Raw genomic sequence first — 6,595 nt, forward strand, 5'->3', positions numbered from 1 at the left:
GCCGCCTCTTTCCATCCTGCACATCCAGTGGGATGGAGGGAACATTTCTCTGCCTGTCCTGGGGCAGAGGAAGGGGCTGGAGGGGGAGGGCTGGCAAGACCCGGGGCTGGCTGCCTGCCTCTGGTTTTAGTTTCTGTTCTGTGCTCCTGATGCAGCCATGGCAAAAGGGATGTGGAGGGGCTGGAGGCCCTTTATCTGCCCCATCTGCCTGGAGCTGTCCCAGGAGCTGCGGGCACGGCCTCTGCCAGCTGGGCACTGAGGAGGTGCCGTATTCCCAGGCCCTCTGGCCGACCTGGGTTTCACCTTGGAGCTGCACAACAGCTTCAAGCTGCACAACATCGTGGAGGCGTTCAAGGACACCCCTTCCAAAGCTCCAAGAGAAAGCCTCCAGCAGTTTCTCCTGACTGACATTTGGTCTCACAAGGAAGAAGACCTGGCAGTTGTCACCAAGGCAAGGAAGGAAATGGAACAGAAGAGAGACCAGGCTGAGCAGAATCTTCAGGCTTTGCAGATGTTAAAAGAGCAACCAGATATTTTCCTCTTCTTCAGAGTAAGCAGTGGTATTCTGCTTTTCTTCAAGGATCTGCCTATTTCTCAGCCAGGTGACCTTTCTGAAAATCACACTAATGATTTTTTTCCTTTTTTTCCCCTTTTTTTTCCTTTTTTATTTTTTTTACAATCCTCTTGGTAGGATCTGAAAGTAGTCACAGACAGGTATGTTCCACTTCATAACATTTGTTTTCTTATTTGAAAAAATATGGTGTTGATATCTGGGATCAAACCCCACCACCCTGTGCTGCAAAGCTGCTCCGTGTTCCAGCTGAGCCAGAGGGCACCACATCCACACAAGTAACAGGGATGGAGAGATCCCTGCCTGCTGTTACACTTGTCCCTTTAAATTTCAGTTTTCTGGCTGGATTCTCATAGAAACCACTGGCTTGTATTGCCAGAAAACTTTTTGTCAGGGATGAAGCCCCTAGGGTTCAGTTTACATTAACGCTGTCCTGGATGCACATTGGTGACCCTCCCACAGCTGAGTTCCCAGGGAACAGCCTTTGGCAGCAGAGATAACCAGCTCATTTCCCAGCCAGTTTTTGAGTTGTGGACAAGCTTGGTAGCTAGAAGGCTTTATTATTATCTTTAATTTATTATTTAATTTATTATTTCCCACTTCCTGTGCGATGCCTGGGTGTCAGCTGTAATTCAGTGGTGCAACAGCACACCAACAGTTCCAGATGCACGAGAGGCTTTGCAGCAGCACTGCAGGCCCCAGCTGCACGAAGGGCTGGCTCAAACATCCACCTGGAGTTTGAGATGTCACCTCGGGAACTTGCACAGATAAAAGCCGAGTGCAAACTCGGGTTGTAAGGAGAGCTTGGAATCACCATGTACCTCAGGGCTGCAGTTCAGTCTGTTACTCACAGCTGTGCTGCAAGTCACATCCAAGCCTGTGGGATCAAGGTAATTTTCCAGAAACCTGGACACCATTTAATACGTTTGGCATTCTTGTTCTGGCTCTGCTACAACAGTAAGAGCCTGCCTGCAGCAAGTCAAGGCCCTGTTCACACATGGGGATTATCAAAACACCTCCTCCTCTCTCATTATCAGCATCTGAAAGTTCCAGTGCAGGTCGGTCAACAGAAGGCATTGCCACATAAATAACAGTATGTAACAATGGGAATTCAACCTTCACAAAGGGCTGTTAACCCAGTAATTCATGTTGCCAAAGCCCTCTCCTCTCTGCAGACTCTGTCCTAGTGAAGAATTCTGTTACCTTTGGATGCTGGATGGTTTTCTTGGTGCAATGACTCTGTGTGCCCGAGGATTGCAAGTCTGGATCTGGGCACTGAGGGTGTGAAGGTGGAGGATGTGAAGGTGGAGGCAGTGCAGCTGAATGACACACTGATGACCCAGGATGAAACCCAGAAAGAGAAGTTTTTGTTGCAGCTGGACTATCTGTGGGATGACGTGCATGGTGAGTGCCCCGACCCAGCCCTGCTGACACCATGGCAAACAGGGACCCCAATCCTTGGCAGCTCCTTCCACCGGGGTGTGAGGGGCTGGTGTGGGCTGCTGAGAGCTGTGCAGAGGGGGCAGGGGGCAGGTTTCTGTGGATAACAAGGAAAAGGTCTGCTCCTGAGTAGTGCAAGACCAATTTCTCCTCTCTCTGATGTGGTTTCCTGCTCCCATCAACTTCCCAAGTTCTGGGTGTTCAGTCCCACCGTCAAGAAATGGTGTTTTGCCCTGCCCCATCCTCTGTGTTTGCCCAGCCCCATTCCCTCCTGGTTCATCTCTGACCATGAGATCCAGGGGGACAATACCCAGACCTACACTTGAGTTCATTGCCAGCTTTGTTAACCATTCTTCTCTATTTTTTTCTTTTACATCAAAATTGTCAGGTAAATTAAGAGGAGGAGGTAAAGCCTTTTCTTTACTTATAAAATGTTCCCTGCAGATTTCTCCAGTTGTTAATTTAAGGACTGTATGCCCTGCACTTTCCTGCTTCAGTTTTAAGGAGACCCAAGCAGAGTCTCAAAGCATCTTTTCTCCAAGCTTTTTAAAATAAATGTTATTTAGAAGTTATACAAAATATTTTTTAAATTATTCTTTTAATTGCTGCAACTGAATTTCAGTTTGCAAATGATTATCTTCTTAATTCGTAAATTCAAAAAATAAATCTTACTTTCTTCATCACTTTTCAACTTTTGGAGCAAATCTAGAGGTATATTTTTTAATCAGTGAATATGTCCATTTATTTCTCTTGTGAGCTCAGTCAGTGGCTGTGAGAATGAGACAGTTACTCAAAACAGGCCGGGGAAAAAGAAATATTTTTTTCGGAGACAAGACAATGCTCTACTTGGAAGCAACTTGTCAAATATGTTATAAAATACTACTTTATTTTACAGTAGGTGAAACTTGTTCATCTTGTTCATTCCTACTTCAGGGAAGCATTGAGAAGGAACAACATAAATACTTGTTTGAGAATTTTGATTCTCTTAGGCCCAAATGTAAGGGAGATGTGAAAAACAGATGTCAGAACTGAGATGGAAAGAAAAACTTGAATATTATCCAAAATTACCTCTAGTAATGAGAACCTGCCACATGTTTTGATCTCCCCTCCTACCTAAATTCTCCTCCCCTCCTCAATTCTGTAACACATGAATTTTTTTTTTAATAAGTACAAAGAATTAACATGAACATAATAAAATTTCCAACTGCTGCTGCATTGGAAACTGTGGACTGTATTATCTCATAGGTCTAATTATACTTTTGTACCATGATTTGTGGTGACTCTGTTGTCACTGTGTGGCTGAATAACCAAATAAATGGCTCTAGACACATGTAAGCAAGGCTGGAGGGTTTCATACCATCACCAGGAATTAGATGTTGAGAGGATTTTTTTGTGGGTAGACTCCCAAGAAATCAAGGCTGGAGTTCTCTGTGCTTTTACAGGACTTGTGGCTACAACTCTGTTCTGTCACTTGTGATAATCAACACATACCTGATTTCAGGGATTAAAAATGAGCACAGCAGTCCACCTCAGATTTAGGGTAACACCTCTGTTCCTGCTTTAAATGGACTCTCCAGGCTGTGCTGTGTGCTCAGCCCTGCCTCTGCTGCACCCATCAATTGTCAGCATAACAGAAAGTGTGTGGCCAAATTTTGGGAGCTCAGCAGTTGCTCAAGGTGACTTTGCAAATATTCCTTCCTGCTCTAAGGCAGCAAGGCACAAAGGGCAGCTGCTCCCAGCCACTTGGATGAGGCAAAAGAATTGAGCCTGTCCTTCAGCACTTTCCTGACTTCTCCCTGGCTGCCAGCTGAAGGAGCTGGGAGCAGCCAGGGCAGGTCAGCGCTGCTGCTGCAGACAGAGTTCCTGCAGTGCTGCAAACCCCTGAGACAGCAACCCTCCCTCAAACCTGGGATTTGTAATCCTGCTGCAGGCTCACAAAGCTTTTGGTTGGAAATGAGAATCTGGGAAGGTGGAGTTCCTGAGTTAGATGCTAAGTTGATGGTGCAGTTTAATTCCCCCATACATTTGCTTGTTTGCAAAGGGACTCAGTGGAATTTGTGACTTTTTTTCATGTTCCGTGCTTTAGCCTTGAGGAAGCAAAGGGCTAAAAGACTGGATGAAAGCAGGGTAAGAAAACACACAGGATCCAGCAATTATTTAACTAAGCCTTCTAACACATTAACACTGAAAATTTTATCACCTAATTACTTCTTGACTCTAGGTGACAACATTGGACCGTGGCACACACTGAAAGTGCAGCAGTTCTGCACAGAAGTTTGTGCAGAACACTTTTTCTTGATTGCAGTATAATTGTGACATGCATGGTCCTGAGGTAAGGACAGAACCTATTTCTTTTTGATATCTTTATGGCTTAAGTATCTTGATTGCCTAAGAACTCTGATTCATTGCATCTTTCCTTTTGTATTACGCCCTCTCACCTCCAACTACTCAATTTTTACTTGGCATTTGTCTCATCCTTGATGGAAGCCTTTAAAAGCAGCTCATTTTAGCTCTTCTTTTTTGATTTTGCCAAGCACTGAATGATGTGACTGAATTAAATTAAATGCATTTCAAGCATTAGGATGGGCCTCTTCCTGTTACTTAGTCTGATGGGTTTTCTAAGGAAGTCAGACCTGCCAAACGTAGACCTGTGTGTGTGACATTAATTAGGGCCTCCCAAGCCCAGCAGGTCAGGGTGGGGAGGAAGGTTTGTCCCAGCTCTGACAGAACTCACAGATGGCAACCAGGCAGTTCCATCTTCTCTGTCTCCAAACTTAAGGCAAGAATGTGCAAATTCAGGCCCCAATCTCAGTGCACTGCGAGCTGTAGAGGGAGGGAAGGGCAAGGAGAGTTAATAACTGATTTTTAACCACTGTCAGCAGAACCCAGCCATCCTCCCATGGAGCTGTAGCAGCAGGACCAGGGCACTGGGCAGGCAGGTGCCAGGAGGACAGGACTGAAGGAAGGCAGGAGGCTCCTTACTCAAGGCTGGGAGCCAGGTGGCACAAAGCAGCTGAGAGCTGCCTTTATCTGCTGGGTGATAACGCTGAGCTGGGAGCCTGGGAAAAGCTGGGAAGAGCCAGGGAGAGCCACTGCCTGCTGGGTGTATGGACAGAGGGCTGATAACACCATCACAGGCAGAGCAATGTGCCAGGTGGCACCAGGGCATGGCAAGGCTGGACAGGAGCTGGTGGGCAAAAGGCAAGGAGGGAGGGCTGCCAGGGCTGCCCAGGAGTACCTGCTCTGTGGAAAAAGAGCAATTTTCAGGATTACTTTGCAGTCTGACCAACCGGTGTGTGGAGATTTGATATTGCAAAGATGATGTGGTGATCTGGAGAAGCAGCAGGTTTGCCAGGCAGGCTGAGTGGGATGGGCAGATGGCACGTGCTGTCTCTTGGCAGGAGATTCTGGAGCGTGAGGAGCCCAGAGACACATCTCTCCGAGGCCAAAGGTTCCCTCAGCGCAGAAATATATTAACCATAAAGCTTAATATACCTCGAGAAGAGGAAAGCACTTGGAAGTGAAATTATTTAATTACCTTAAATAGTTGCTTGGATTTTTTCCACCCATTTTTAAGAAAATCAGTCTAAAAGAAAGAAGGAAAAAGACCTACTTTTTTTTAGGTCCAGAAAAATAATAATGCTTGGGATCTTTTTCTTTTACTATCATGTTCCAAGAAGTTATTATTTCCCTGTTTCTTCCATAAAGACATGATGTATTGGATGATCCAAGTTTTCCACAGCCTGTGCTTCTAGAACAAGAATGAAAATGCTGGAACACCCGCAGCTCGGGTTTGTGACTTCTTATTAGGATTCTGCAGAGTCCCTGCACAATAGGCTTTGAAGGCTTTTGTCATAGATGTCACTCCTGCCAAGGATTTGCTCTGGTTGTCTTGAAGTCACCATATACTTCAAACTCAATTAAAACTCCTGTGGAAGTCCCTAAAGGGATTGGGAAGGCAGTCACTGATGGTTTTGACGATGGACAGTCAGGGGAGAGGGAGGGAGCTCTTCTATTTCCATTGCAATTGCCTGTTCTGGTTACCATGACATCTAATAAACCCTGGTGGAGAAAGGAAATGTTTTCTGTGGAAATATTCAGTATTTCTACAGGAAGATTTACAGCATTTGCTAAACACTGAAAGACAAGAGCATGAATTCTGCAGGCTTGAAGTTGGCCTCCTTTGCTCCAACTGTGTATTGATGGGGCTTTTTGACAGGTTGCAATCAAGGTTCCATCTGGAATGCAAATATTGGGCAATGTTTGACTTCAGATGAAACATCTGCTTTTCTGTGCAAAGGGAAGGGAAGGCAGACAGGGCTGGGCACGGCCCCTCCGACCTTGAACCTCCAGCCCAGAGACAAGAGCCAAGCACTTAACAGAAACCTGGGATTTCTAATACCCACATAGCCAAGGATCCTTCATCCTTCCCAGGTTTCAATGAATCCCATTCATTTCAATGAATCCAGGTTTCAGTGAATCCCATTCATTTCAATGAATCCAGGTTTCATTGAATCTTCCCAGCGGTACCTCAGAGCAGAAAGGGCCCAGAGAGCGCCACGGCTCCCCAGCTGCACAAAGTTT

The sequence above is a fragment of the Serinus canaria genome, chromosome 13 (assembly GCF_022539315.1).
Source record: "Serinus canaria isolate serCan28SL12 chromosome 13, serCan2020, whole genome shotgun sequence".
Taxonomy (NCBI): Eukaryota; Metazoa; Chordata; class Aves; order Passeriformes; family Fringillidae; genus Serinus; species Serinus canaria.